Below are 16,374 nucleotides of genomic sequence, written 5' to 3' on the forward strand. Positions count from 1 at the left end.
ATAATTCACATCATCATTAAATCACATGAACAACATAAAACTCACCTGATACTCACATGTGCGTCCACAACACCATTTAACATATATGCGTCAATTACTAATTCACATATTTCATATATATGTATGCATGGCATTTTAAAACATGCTTTCATTTAAATTCAATTGCTGGGAAAATCAGTAGTATATAGGTAAATACAGAAAAATACTGCCCACTCACCTGGAGTTCGCCCTACAACTCCCTAGTACAACACATCGAGGCGTCATGACGATCGGCGCCTAGAACAATCATCAAATCAAACCTCATAAATCATATCGATAGAATATATAACTTATATAAAACACGTCACTACGTAGTTCGATCCGAAAGATCTGCAATTCAGATTTCCAATCCATAACTTCCAGAGGTCCACAATACATCTCTAGAACAACATTCTAAAATTTCCTTACCATCCAACGGTCGGATCTCCATCAATTGTCAAAACCAAGTGACGGTTAACATTCTATTTTATGAACTTACAACTCCAATTCCGGAAGATCTGTAAATCGGATTCCCAATCCGTAAGTTCCTATAATCCTCAAATATTACGTATTACAATGTATCAAAGTTTGGTGACGATCCAACAGTTCGATCGTCAATTCACATTTTTACCTAACCACGAATCGTAACGAACTTAGGTTCAATTACTCAATTTACGTCAATCAATTATCAAAACTGAATCTAGAACATTAAACACATGCTAAGAATGACATTGGCGAGCCACTGGCCACGCGCCGCCACACGGGCCGCCGCAGGTGGTGGTTGGCCGCTCCGGCTCGCCGGAAAATCCAACCATCTCCAAAAATTACCAAAATTTACAGAAATGAATATCTCAATGAGTAAAGTAAACTTTATACCTGAGGCCAAGGCCAATTTGGCTTGGAAACACTTCAATTTTGCCAAAACCGTGAAGAACCCTAGAAATAGGTGTGTTTCAATTCGACCTCCAAACGTCTCACCTCCACCACTGATTGGGTTTTGTTCCTGGGTTCTAGGGGAGTCTAGTGGTGGTAGCAATTTGCTGGATTACCTTCACGATCTTCGGATTTTGCCATAGCACCCTCGGAACCCATATATTCGTTCTACTCGAATTCAAGCTCAAATCCCATAAAATTAGGTTGGGAATGGAAGAGGAAAAGGCTAGGGGATGATTGGGAATGGTTTCTTAGTCCAATTTCAAGAGAAATCCAGTGGAAAACCCCCGGAAAATATGAAGGAATGGGAATGGGTGCACACGGGTCGCAGGTTGGGGGAACCCGTTTTCTTCCTTCTCTCTTCCGCTTCTCACCCTCTCTCTTTTCCTCATTTCTTTGTTTCGATTGGCCAGTCTCCTCTCTCTCTTTTCCCCATTCGCTGGACTCCCTCTCTGACCCTCTTGTTCCCTTCCTCTCTCTTTTCCCGATTGGGCATTCCTGCCTAGTCTCTTTTCTTTGCTTCTTCTTCCTCTCATGCACACACACACACACACACACACACAAAACCTTCTTTCTTCTCATCCCAGCCATCCATTTATTTCTTCATTAAATCTGGGCCGTCCACTGTCATAAAAGAAATTCCAAATTTTACTAAAATTATAATTCCTAAAATGCCCAAATTTCAAACGTTAAAATCTTTATCGTTGTAACTCCAAATCACGAACCGTCTGCGCCCACGCGTCCGTAGCGATGAGTACTACGAGGATATATCAAGAAAACAAATCTTAGATGGCACGACACAACGATTAACCTCGAATAATGCGCGTGCCTCAAAGGGCATTTTTGTAAAATCCTTTATTAAAACTTTAAAAACTCTTAAAATCAGGGACGAGCTGTCACATTATGAGTTTAATTTGATAGTAGAATACAAATATCAAGTGACTGAAAAAAGTAAATAGGTCAAGGCGAATGAGGAAACTATCTAGCATTCCTCTTACTTTTATTCAGTCTTCACTATTTTTTTCCTTTCTTTCTTTCAACATTTATCCATGCGGTTGCCGTCTAAGAATAATATAAATTTTTAATGGTGTATGTGATATAGTGTAACTGTAATACTAATGTAATGTTTGTCATTCCTAAGAAAGCTTGTATGCATGGTCAAGGACCAAAATATTGATAATATCGGCGAAATATCATCGATATTATTGTTTTTTTTAGACACTGATATTTTCACACGGATCCACTGAAAAATCGTCCAAATATCGCGATATTATCAATAATATCGCAATATTTGAGGCTAGTGCGAATCGGAGAAGAATGCCAGAGCTTCTATAGCTCCGGCCGACTGTAAAAGAGCACCCTAGACTCCAATCTCGGTATCAAAATGAAATAGAAGACGAAAGGAATGTTTTTATAACTTCTGTTTGCCGTGAAACTGTCGGAGGTGTTCGGAAAGTTCCTCGACACTCACGGCCTCGCCGGAGAGTTCCTGGGTTCCACTGTCCTAGCTGCATGCACGGAGAGAAAGGGAGAGAAAGACGAGGTTTAGATGGTGATGATGATGCCGTTGATGGAGTACTACGAAGGGCGTAGAGGGCGTAGAGGTCACGGGAGATGGAGACGGCGTCGACGAGGTGGAAGACGAGGACGAGGACAAAGGCGAGGGAGGAGAAGAAGGCCATGTGGGAGAAGGATCGAGAGACTGAGGTCTCTGTGCGTGTGTGTGGGAGAAGGGATAAGAGAGAAAGATCGAGAGATCTGTGTGTGTGTGTGGGAGAATGGAGAAAGGAGAAGAGATAAGGATCCAGAGAGAGAGAGACTGAAGGGAGAAGAGAGAATGATCGAGAGAGAGACTGAAGTCTCTGTGTGCGTGTGTGGTGGTGTGTGATGTGAGAGTCTCTGACTCTGTGTGTGTGTGTGGTAGGTGGCATGTGAGAAAAAAAGAGCATCCAAATAATTCAAAACCCTAACAACTTTTACAACTTGTACAATTTTTGACAAGACAAAAATAATGGTGATTTCATAAAGATTCAAAACCATGTGCCACGTGTGATATTCTTTCACATTCTCAGAGGTTGAGTATTAGATCATCACACATTTTTTTACCCTTCGAAAATTGAAAAACCTCTATTACACCTTTTCGTTTCTTCTTTTTCCCTTAGCCCTTTCAGAGCCATTCTAGATCCATTCCAGATCCATTCCATAGCCATTTCAAAGCTTCAAATTGAATAAATGGATCTGCAGCTTGAACCACTCCAAATTAAATATTAAATACGTTCTTTCTCTCTCATTTATTCACAGACGGCAGGCTGCAGAGGATCGTCGAGGTTTTGCTACTACGTATGACATCGAAAGTTCCAAATGTGTTACATTTGTATAATTATTATTTTATTGTTGCTCCACGCAGATTCTATTTGGCCTTTACACAAAAGATTCCATATTTAAAGTAAGTTTACAAACTTATATTTATATTAATGTAATTTATACAACAACAAAACAAATTGTGTGGACCCGTGCATGTGATCTAAGAACCAAATAATACTTGCATGTTAATTTTTTGAAGTAATTAAGTAATGTTGTATAATTATTCCCTAGAATAATTTTAATATGTTTAATATTATTTATTATTTTATTATCAAATTGGATTATTATTCATTAATATTAGGTTTTATTATTCCATATTATTTTTATAATTACTTAAATTCTTACAATCATTTTCTTTACTTCCTATTTAATACTTCCTATTTAATTCTTCTGTAGAATAACTTTACTTCCTATTTTCTTTACTTCCTATTTAATATGTTTCCGTCACTACTATATTTTTTGGCCAAAAAATAATTGCCTAATTTTCATGAAAAATAAATATAGGTACGTTTAAGATGTCCAGTGGAGTTACTAAACGTGATTCAGCTTGGGAACATGAAGACCCAATAGACGGAAACAAACCAATAGACGGAAACAAACATGGCACAATTTACAAATATTGTGGTCGGGTAATGAAGAGTGGCGGAGTGACACGACTTAAGTACCATCTTAGTGGATTAGATCCAGGAAATAATGTCCAACGATGCGATAATGTCCCTCCAGAAGTGAAGGCATTCATTACCACATTATTAAAAAATACAAAACAGCATAAGGAAAAGATAACACATGGAATGAAAAATATTCGAGCTGGGCTACGAGGAGAAGTCATTGGCCAAGCGGTTGAGAGAGATGATGATGACGATGAGGACGAATGTGATGATGACATGGGACCTGAAGAACGACGCAGTTTCAAACAAACATTACGTGCCTTCAAACAGTCAGCATGGGAAAGAGAACACCTTCATAAAATTCCTAATAGAGTACAAGGTTTCGGGACAAGTGGTGGTGCACAAATGAGACGGGGAGCAAGTGTTAGAGAATCACAATCAACACTACCAATAACCCCAAGTTTATATAAGTCATACAAAGCATGTCAAAAGAGTGTTTGGAGTTATTTCACTGAAGGTAATGTGAATGAGGGAATGAGATGTCTAATTAGCAAGTTCTTTATCTATGAAAATGTCCCTGCTGAGAAGGCATCATCAAATCATTTCAAAAATATGGTATTGGGATGTCAACATGTCGGTGTTGGAGTACAACCTCCCACTCCCTATGAGATAAGAAACAAATATTTGGAATTGAGTATAAAGACATTGGCGAGTATGTTAACAAGTTGAGGTCAAAGTGGGAAACTAATGGTTGCACAATCATGTGTGACAGATGGACTGGTCAGACCAGATTGTTTATCATAAACTTTATGGTATACTCCAAGGGAAAGACAATTTTTTTTAAGTCTGTTGATGTTTCATACCATATAAAGAACTACAAGTATATTTACAAATTATTGAGGGATGTAATCATGGAGGTGAGAGAGCATAATGTTGTCCAAGTCGTGACCGACAACGGTTCTTCATTTGTCAAAGCTGGAAAAAAGTTAATGAAGCATCATAATGTGTTTTGGACATCATGTGCAACACATTGTATTGATCTCATGTTTGAGGCAATGGGGAAGAGAGAGAATATTGCTACTGTCGTAAAAAGAGCTAGAACGATCACAAATTATATTTACAATCACGATTGGTTGTTGGCAAAGATGCGTGAATTTTGCAAAGGAGAAAGTATTCGTCCAGCTACCACTCGATTCGCCACTAACTATATTGCATTAGACAGCCTACTTAAGAAGAAAGCAGGGTTGAAGCAATTATTCACTAGTGACGATTGGGCCAACCACAATTTAAGCCGCTCAAATGCAGGTCGTATGGTGGAAAGTATAGTGCTTGATCATGCTTTTTGGACTCAATCAGAACATGTGTGCCAAGTGTTTGAACCTCTTTACAAAGTTTTACAGATCGTTGACACATAAGTGTATCCTACTATGGGGGCAATATATGAGTTGATGCGTGTAGTGAAGGATGACTTGGAAAGAAAACATGGTGCAAGGTGGGTTATAAAGATAATTGATGACCGATGGTATAAAACATTATACCACGATTTGCATGCAGCAGGTATAAATTATGTCATAATTTGCAATTCATTTCTTTAGTTACATAAGTATTATTTCTCTTATTAGAGTATGTGTTTCTTTGAACAACATATTATTTGAATCCTCGATACCAACACAGACCCGGTGTTGGAGATGATGGTACCCTTATACGTGTTGTACATAATGTATACTCTAAATTAGACCCGGTATCACCAGCAGTTAGCCAACTTGGAAATGAGGTACACAATTACTTAAATTATAATAATTACATTGTTAGATTAAACTAACACGCTTTATTGAATTCAGCTAACTTGGTTTAAAGATGCAAGAAGAACTTTTGGAGAACCAACATCAGTTGCTGCTCGAACAAAAATGTCTCCTAGTGAGTATAAACATATTTCACTACCAGTTTATAATAGAATTGGTTGGAGTTATTAGGTTTATCAACATTGTTTTTCATTATAGCTGAATGGTGGATCATGTATAGGACTGATGCATCAACTGTGAGAAAGTTAGCAATCAAAGTATTATCACAAACAGCTTCCTCATCTGCTCGTGAAAGAAATTAGAGTACATTTGCACTTATATACACAAAGCAAAGAAATAAGTTGGCTCATAGTCGGTTGGAAAAATTAGTTTATTGCTACTACAACATGAAGCTTCAAATTCGAGATAAGGAAGTAGAAATAGATCACGTAGACCGTGGTGACCCACTAGATGTGTTTGATATTGTTGCTGAAGATGATGATATAGAGGGTAACCAACTTTATCAATAGATTAGACCTTTTCATTTAGATGATAATGAAGGCAACCTAGCTCCCAGAGTTGCTGAAGAAGCACGTAATGAAGGGATAAATGTAGAAAGAGTATTAGAGGATGAGGTGGGATTTAGCAGCACTGACTCTTTGGAAGAACTTTTGCGCCCAAGACCAAGAAACACTGGAATTCCACCTTCTTCCAATCCTACACAACCACAAGATCATGCTGATACTAATGATAACTCTACTACAAGATCAGGAGACTCACCTACCACCGGAGGTGGAGCTGGAGGTAGTGGTGAAGGATATAGTGGAGCTGGAGGCAGTGGTGGATATGGAAACTATGTTGGACCACCTCCCAGATTTATGAGCCCCTTCATTGGTGAGGCAAACTTCACGCATACAACACAGGATGAGGACCATGGCAGTAGGCTGGCAGGACCAAGAATTGGTGCCATAGGGAATGACTATACTCGTAGAGAAAGAGGCAAGGGGATTTTGTCAAGTCAAGAAGATGACTCGTTATCTATAACTTCGGACTCTGTTGGAGTAGGAAGTAATAACTATGGTTATACTCATAACCAATCATTTCCCTACCCTTCATATCCCATTTCTGTTGGGATGGAATCGAGCGACTCATGGAAAGAATCTGAGACTCAATCTTCAAATGATTTTGCTTATGGACAACGTCAATCAATCTCGGATCCATATGGCTGGCATGTTAACAATTACATGCAAAACTATTTTAGGGATTTATCATTTGATAACTACTCTTCACAATATACTTACTCTACACACAGAGATGATGAAGATAGTGAAAATTTTGAACCTCATAGGAACTCTATGTGGTACTAAGTCACTCATGTATCTTACCATGCAATGTATAAAGTGTAAAATATTGTACTAATTGATTATATATAAATGATTATGGTGTGTTTAAACTTCTTTCATTAATTACTACATATTTTCTACACTCACAATGTTTGCCAGCTCACTATATAATCAACTTAAATCGGTTAAATCCATCATGCAATGCATTTCCTTCCAATTTTTTGTGATAAACTAATAGATAATTGACTAAATAAACATCTTGCAAAGTTTCAATAAAAATTTCCAAGTTTTTCTTACAATTTCCGTGGTTTTTATTCAATTTTTATCGATATCGATAATATCCCGATATTTCCATCAATATTTCCGTGTTTTTGGACTACCAATATTTCCGATATCATCGATATTTTATACCTTGTGCATGGTACACATTATGTAAGTGTTTGGTTCCTCTAATGAAAACCCCATTGTTCAAATGTTTTTTATTTGTTCTCTGTAAGATCCAATTTGACTGGAGAATTATCAATATATTAAATTGACAATCGTTTTGAAACATTAAAAAAAAAACTTCGGATTGGAAATTCTATATGTATTCCAATTTTTATATCTAAATCATTTTACAAATGTTCGAATTCTTAATTAAAATTTAGCTTAACGTGGAAACAGAAATTACAGTTCAACTTACACCCCTGTGAGAACGTTTATTATTGTTAAATCCATTGTTTGTTAGGAAACTAATGAAAATGGTTTGAAAACTTTGAGTTTTAACGATAAAGACAAAATAAAGGGTAAAGTGAATAATACCATGATTGACTTTTTAGTGTAAAAATGTGGTTTTTCGTTAAAGTGAACAGTACTGGAAGCTTTTCGTTAAAATTATCTTGTTTGTTTGATATATATAATCGACTACGATGGTCAATTTGATTTGTGTTGAGATCATCATGGTCAATTTGATTTAAGTTTCTAATTATAAAAAAAAATCTTTAATAATCATTTTTTATTTGGTTTTTTCACATATGGTATCAAGTTGGCAGCCACGTTAGAATAGATGTGGACTCTATATTTACTATGTTAACACTTAATGGTTAGGTTAACAAATTTTTTGAAGGACGTATGATATTAAAATAAAATAATGATAAAATTGTGGGATGACGTTTCTGTCATTTGTGGCTACGTCTGTGTGTAATCCCGGGTTGTCGAAACTTGTTCCATTTCTTTGTCAGCCTCTGTTGGCTTTCGTTGTTCTGGTTGGCCGTTGTGCCCTGGTTTATCCCAGTTTATGTTCAAAAAAAAAAAAACACCACCGCCGTCGCCACTACGATTCGAAACCTAAACGATCTCCCCAACGAGATCCTCCTCCACATCCTCTTATTCCTCCCCACATTATACTCCGTCCGAACCTCTCTCGTCTCTCGAAAATGGTGAACCCTCTAGTCTCGCATTCCCTCCATGAATTTTATCTGCCAACACTTCCGGCCGTACAAGCCGCCGTTCGATAACCGTCGCCAGTTCTTAGCCGTGTTCGTCGACCACGCTCTACTCTCGCGCTCCGATTATCCCGTCCACACTTTCCGACTCTCTTTCCCGCACCACAGTCAATACTGCTCCTGTATCGATTCCTGAGTTCAATTCGCGGTAACTCGCCTTTGCGCTCGGGAAATCGAATTCAAATTCTTTGATCCTCCCGAGGCAGTCGGGTATTACGATTTTCAGTTTTCCGTTCTGAGTAATGGATGTGTTGAGAAATTAGGACTCACACGGTGTGAAATTACGCTGCCGGCCCAATTTTCCACCGTGCACTTTTTGTCGACAATGTCCTTAATTCTCACTGATTTTGATTTGATGGCGTGGACGGTGGAGGATTTGATATTGAGTCGCTCCAATTTGGAGGTTTTGGAGTTTCGAAGCTGCAGTGAACTTGATGATCGCTGGAAAATCTGTAGCAAAAGCATTAAACATATATCCATTGAACCTGAGGGTTATGATTATGATCGTGGAATCAACTGGACGGTCTTGGTTAATTCCCCAAACGTTTCTTCATTCAGTTTCAATGCCGGTTCGTTTGACAAGTTTGCGGTGAAGAATGGTTCGTCCCCGTATGAGGTCCGAAAGCTGTGGTTTAAGATAACCTTCTTGATTTGTGTTTGTATATTTTGTATTTTTCGGGAATAGGATACTAACTGGTCGTGTTATATTTCAATTTATACGTTTGTTAGGACTGCATATCCTGCACTTGTGCATCGGCTGCTGGCATAAGCAAAAAGAGATTGCAACTGAACGACATCGTACAAAATTGTTTTGAAAAGAAAACGTCCTGCCCGGATGGTAACTCGTTTTTGAAAAGCAGGATTAATTGATGATTAGCCATGCCATTGTGTAGGGTTAGGTTTCTCTCCTTGAGTTTGTGGTTTCGAAAGTATCTCTCAAGACTCTTTATTGTAAGTGTTTTTCTAGCACACTTATGTTGGTTTAAAGATAATGCAAGTGTCAAGTACTCACATCTGCCAAGTCCTTCATCCTTTGTGTTGGATCAAAAACGCTTCGGGCAAATGCTCCTATGTTCACTTGGGAATCCTCGTACTTTGTGATGAAGGGGTGTGAAAGTAGCTGCAGAAGGAGAATACTAGTTAAACAATGTCGATGTCAAGCTACCATCTCTCAGATTGAAATCTGTGGCTAATACGATCACCTGCTCTGCTGTTGGCCTCTCATCTGCATCCTTTTGCAAGCAGGCTTCAATAAACGAGCAGAACTCTGGTGAAAATTGGTGTTTTGAAGGTGTAGGTGATGGATCATCCAAGATCTTCCATAGAACTCAGAACTTTAGTTGCAAAACAACAGCGGATGTAGGCCATGGAAAGGATATGAAGCAGCAGAAGATTGACGGGTCCTTCATTAGATGTAAATGGGAATTCTCCAGTATCACACTCGAAGAGAGGAAGACCAAGGCTCCAAATATCAGCTGGATAAGAATAATTCTCATTTCGAATTCGCTCAGGCGCGGCATGTAAGTGACCGTCCCAACAAATGTCGCACACTAGTAATTACATTGCTAGATTTGTCAATACCAAAAGACCACTTTTAATATGTACGCGTCAAATGTAACATGAAAGGAGACGCCACCAGTAGTGGAAATGAATGCACTTAAGAAATCAGTGATGAATCACGATGATTAAACCAAAGAACAAAGATGCAACAAGTATCACGAACCGCTGCCATTGAATTATCTAAGCCAGCACTTAACCAAAATCTGTTATTTTTGGTAGAGAGTATTGTGGTTTCACCCCCGGAAGCCTCACCTTTTAACAAATATGCTTCCAAGGCCGCTTAATATTCTACCAAGAACCACAAGGAATTGCATGAGAAAGGAGAAAAGTGGATGAAAGACACAACAAGTTCTTATATAATTGTCAATGCCCTCATTATTACAATCATGTTTGCTGCAGCATTTACAGTTTCTGGTGGAAACAACCAAGAAATAGGGTTTCCCATATTCTTAAACGAAGAGTTGTTTATGGTTTTTATAGCTTCAGATGCAATTTCGCTCTTTTCTTCTGCAACTTCAGCCTTAATGTTTATGTGCATCCTTACATCGCGCTATGCTAAAGATGATTTCCTCAAATCCTTACCCACAAAGATGGTAATAGGCCTTTCCACACTCTTCATCTCTGTTGCGACCATGATGGTTGCCTTCTCTTCTGCCCTATTCATCATGCTTAGTGACAAATCATGGATTATTACTCCAATAATTTTCCTTGCTAGTGTTCCTGTCATTTTATTTGTTTGAATGCAATTTCCCCTTCTCTTTAAAATTTTCCTGTCTACTTATGGCAGAGGAATATTCGATAAGAAAGTCAAACTCTGGATATAAAATCTTGGTGGCCGATGTGATACATTAATTGTGTAACTGTAGTAATGTAATGTTTGTCGCTTCCAAGAAAGCTTATATGCATTGTACACACTATGTAAGTGTTTGGTTGCTATAATAAAAACCCCATTGTTCAATTTTTTTTTCTTTATTCTCCTGTCTCGAATATATAATTTCGCTGGAGAAATTAATGTTGAATTTATGGTCGAACTCTAGTGGCTATTGTTGAACACGGCAGCCCAAATGATTGGGCCTCTTATTGTCTCAAGCCCATTTTGTTTGGATCTTGAGAATTTAAAATAGAGATTAATTATTAATCTTATTATTAATTTTTTTTACTTTTCTTCTTACCATGAACAGAGGAGTCCAGAGAAGTAGTAGACAGTAGTAGCTCAGGTCTTAATAGTGGTTGTACTGCAAGAGGGAGAAATGTTACCCTTGCTAAGTTAATGAGGGCATTCTCGTCACTTGCGGAAAAAGTCCTCATGTTAGCCCCAAAATTATCTATATTATTTTTGGCTCAACGACATCAATTAATTTTCTCATAGGCGTGTAAGTTGAAATGTAATTTCTTATTCCATGTTAAACTAAATTTTAATTACGAATTGGATCATTTGTAAAATGATTTCAATAAAAATTGGAATACATATAGAATTTAGAATCCATAGTTTTAAGAAATTAATCATGAACTTAATGGAGTAATGAGGTGTTGAAATGCCCAAAATTACCCTGAACATAATTCTTGACTTATTTTGAATGAAAAATTTAACGGAGTTGAGATGAGATGACAAATTAATAATTTCATAAAGTTGATATGACAAATTACTTAAAATTTTAGTTCATATCACAAGTTGAAAAGGGTATATAAATTCATGTGACATTGATAAAAAAAAAATCCTAATTTATTGTATACAAAGCAAACTTAATCAAGTTAGATAAAGAAATATAATTTGTACTAACAAATTTCTACAATGCTAAAATGGATGGTTTCTCAAATCAAATTCGAACATGGTTTTTCAAATCGAAGGCAAAAATTATCTTCCAACAATTCTCTTGATGTTGTTTACTGTCATTTTTTATGATTGCCATTGTTTTTTTTTTTTTTTTTTTTTGAATGTGCACCTTCATTTATCACATGGGCCAGCTGTAATTTGAATGGGCATCTTCTTAATCAAGGTCAAGTGACTAAAGTCATTGTTTATTTTTGTGGGAAAGACAATTAAAATATGATAGTCATTTTTTATGATTGCTTGGTTATGTATCTTGAGAAATATATATCTTGATCGATGGCAAGTCATTGTTTTTTTTTTTTTTTTGAATGTGCACCTTCATTGATCACATGGGCCAGCTGTGATTTGAATGGACATCTTCTAAATCAAGGTCAAGTGACTCAAGTCATTGTTTATTTGTGTGGGAAAGACAATTAAAATATGAAAGTATCATAAGATGTCAAGGGATTGCTAATTTTAAACAATTGTTAATACTTTTTCTTTGCAAACGACGAGGTTTATGTTGTTTAGTCTACTTTGATTAACACCGTCAACTCCTTCTAAAGTTGTTGACTGAAGCATTCTCCGGGCTTTGTACTTCTAATATTATAAGGGCACGTTTGAGTGAGATTTTGAGAGGAAAAGAAATCAGACACTTAAAATTTTATTTTACATTATTGTTAATCCATTAGTGTAAATAATATAACTTGTTAAAAAAAATGATCAATTAAGATCATACAATAATGTCCATACAAGTTGCTCTTTATTTTACAAATCCATATGAAGAGAAAGAAATCAGTTTGAGTGATTGTTATCAGATCAAAATTGCATCATGTTAAATAATCCTTACACTATGTTTAGATGAGGGAAATAAACTTTGAATTTAGGTAAAAGTCGGAATTTATAAATTGACATACACTAATTCCCTTGTTTGGATTCATAAACAGAGAAATTTAGAGGGGTGTATTCAATTGAGAATTTGAGAGACTTTAATGGATTTTTATAGAGTTTAATTGATTTGTAGAGATTTCATGACACACCCCGACCGAGATCGGAGCATGTTGGCCGTCACGATCCGATCTCGGTTGGGGTGTGTCAATTTGGTCACACTCCGATCTCGGTTGGGGTGTGTCAGTTCATATAAAATTTTGATTCAATTCCCTCGAAATCTCATGGGAAGATGTGAGATTTGTGGATGCTTAAAATACACTACAAAATCTCTCCAATTCCCTCTAATTCTTCAACTTTCTCAAATTTTTTAAAATCAATTTCTAATTGAATATACCTGCAATATTATAAACCTCTTTAAAATCCTAATTGAATACACCCAGATTTCTAAGGATTTTAATAAACTATTTTAAAATTCTAATTGAATACACCTTGAATTTCAGATAATCACTTAAAATCCTGATTGAATACCCCTAGATTCATTAAAAGAATTAAAATCCCTCAAAATCCCAATTGAATACGCCCTCCTTAGAATTTCCGTGCGGAAAAAAAAACTTGGAATTTGGAACCTTCAATTCCCAAGTTTAAATTCTATGTAAATAGGTGTCATTTCCCAATTCTATGATTGAGAGTTTAAAAATAACAAATTACGTATTGAATTTCATTGTTCTTTTGGGTTAACTAAACAAAAAAATTCACAAATTCTAAAAAATAAAATCTTGTCATTTCAATTTCTTTCATTTTAAAATTTCTTAGTAATTTGAAATTTCTTCATCCAAACATAATGTTAATTGGATTTACTTTCCTCAATATATAATAAGGTATATGTATATATATTATATGTTAGCGACAGCACTGCACCGGTGCTATATATCCTCAATTTAAGGAAAAAAGTGTTTCTTCTCTTTGTTTTCACACTAGAAGTCTTTCACGACTTCTAATTTGTTTTATTCCTCATTTTTAATTAGTAATATAATAATTAAAAACAATTAAAACAAAGGAACTTTAACGAAAAGCTCCCGGTATTGTTCACTTTAACGAAAAATCACATTTTTTTACACTAAAAAGTCAATCCTGGTATTATTTACTTTACCCTTTATTTTGTCCTTATTGTTAAAACTCAAAGTTTTCAAACCATTTTTATTAGTTTTCCCTTAAAAGATGCCAAAGTAACAGATTAAATAATAACATCAATTAAGCAAACAAATAATCAAATATTAATACTAATAAAAGATTTTTTTTTTTTTGAAAAGAAGATTATGATATTTCATTCATTGATAAAAGAACATACAAATACATATCATGAAGAACTCGGCCCAAAGGGTCTTTGCAAACTAGATCTAAAAGTATTATAATAAAGCATCACTAATCGCAAAACAATGAGTAGACTTCAAGCACTCGTCCGATCTCATTGAGAACTGCACGATTACACATATAAAAAATGTTAAACTTCGTGTTATAGGAAGATCATGTGTGAGAACAAAATCTCAAACCATAAATTGGGAGGGAGTACGATGCTCATGGGTCGATAGCATCACTTAATCACCTTCACGATCCCAAACACACCAAAGGAAGTAGACCCAATAAATCAAATAGCACCACCTTCACACATAGATCCAAGTTGTAGCACACCATACGAAAATTCAAACCATGCACTCTCATATAGAGAACAATCATACTATCAAACTCTCCTATAGAGAGAAATCAAACCAAATTCTAGGACATCCTAGAAATTATTAAATAGAAACAAATTAAAATGATGAAATCATGTCACCGCTCCACATTCTCTGGACATCCGTATGTCATATTATTGCATCAGCTAAACTCAAAGTGTTGCATTGACTAAACTCGATCCTGACGCACTTCGACATCATCCATGGCTTCACACTTTAATTCTATATCAAAGGTGATAATTGGATCCAAAATCTTGTGTTAACTGTGTGCGCCGGTCAAAAGACGACGACTATCAAGGTGAATACAGTGTTTCACGGCGATAATTCAACACCTAAAGTAAATGCAAAGTGTAAACAAAGAATGATTTTCAAGAAGGTTGCCATCGACCTGAAAGCCAAAGATAGGAGCCAGCAGTAGAGAACTTTTCCTTCAGGTTTTTCTCTCGATGGCAAGGATTTTTTTTAAAAATAAATTTGTTTTATTTTATTTTTTATTCAAGGTAAAGAGAAGTGGAACATATATTACTTGTAGGATTTGATCATATTATATCTTAACCGTTGAATTTAATGATTTTATAAATATAAAACTAAAAAAAATACAAATGGTGGGCCCTCCCACTAACCCATGGAGAATCTTGATCTAAATTTGTCCCAGAAATGATTATTGAGTTAAAACCTATATTTGCCCCAAGGGTTGCAGCAAGTTAGGGAGGTTTAGAACAAAAAATTTGAGTTTTACTCAAAGGATTAGAGTAGGTCTAAGGGGATCTCTCAAAAGTGGATTTTTTTTTTTGAATAAACGATATTATCTACACTAGGGGAAGTCTGTGGGCTAAGCCTAAGCCTCACAATATGCCAGCAATAATGTGGTTTAAATTCGTATTTAGCGATAATCGAACTTAAAACCTCTCACTTATAAGTAAAGAATAATACACAAGAACATAGTACTAAGTGGCTCTCAAAAGTGGGACTTGGACTATATCAATTTCCATGGAAAGTTCCACTTTTGAGAGAGTCTCTTTAGCATTTCCATTTTAATAAATTCAAGGATATGTTGGCCAAGTGACCATTTACTACAGTGGTTAGAAGTTGTTAAGCCCTTGCATAACGACGTGATTCGAATCCTATTAGTGGCTAATCTAACATCTAATTTAACAAAATTTATCTTTAAAAAAAATCAAAGATATGTTGGAAATGAAAAATAAAAGCATTTATTTGTACCACACAAAAGCGAAGTATAGTGGTCAAAGGGTTTTAATTAGAATTGATTATTTTTTTTTGGGGTGGCGTGGGTTTTCCCTAAAATATGCTAATAAATTTGGGACCTTCATTAATCACATGGGCCAACTGGGATATGAATGAGCATCTACTTAATCAAGGTCAAGTCATTGTATATCAGCATAATATGATCATCGAATCGTTGACTATATAGCAGTAAAACAAAAATATTATTCTTATTATATTTTTCATATCACAATTGGTTCTACTTGTGACACACGGATTAATATATGCAAGTTCACTTAGAATGAATACCACGTCTTAAGGGTTGTATGGTTTTTCAAAAAGTTTCGCAAAGCTTAATGAGTCATGCATATTTAGATTTGATCTGAATACCACAGACGGGTTGCACACGTTCTATGTTGGGTGTCCAAGTAGACATATATTAGGAAAACCTAACCTTCAAAATATGCATGTGTAATTCATAAGTAATTGGAAGAACTACATAGGATTGTTAAGGTGACGGCCGAACCCTAGGCTTTTACAATTTAATTTTCAAAAACCGTTTTCTTTTAGTTTATTTTATTTTGTCACTTTATTTAATTATTTTCTATTAAATTCGTTTTTATTATTT

The 16,374-nt window shown here is 35.8% G+C and overlaps 1 long non-coding RNA gene across 1 annotated transcript; it reads right to left on the minus strand.

Moving 5' to 3' along the window:
- Nucleotides 1–9,416: 9,416 nt before the first annotated feature.
- LOC139193796 (uncharacterized) lies at nucleotides 9,417–10,075 on the minus strand. The gene is made up of 2 exons (XR_011578279.1): nucleotides 9,734–10,075; nucleotides 9,417–9,651 (listed from the first exon to the last, which is right to left on the minus strand). It is a non-coding gene; the product is annotated as an uncharacterized lncRNA (long non-coding RNA).
- Between the last annotated feature and the right edge of the window lie 6,299 nt (nucleotides 10,076–16,374).

Source organism: Malus domestica, chromosome 17, assembly GCF_042453785.1.
Source record: "Malus domestica chromosome 17, GDT2T_hap1".
Taxonomy (NCBI): Eukaryota; Viridiplantae; Streptophyta; class Magnoliopsida; order Rosales; family Rosaceae; genus Malus; species Malus domestica.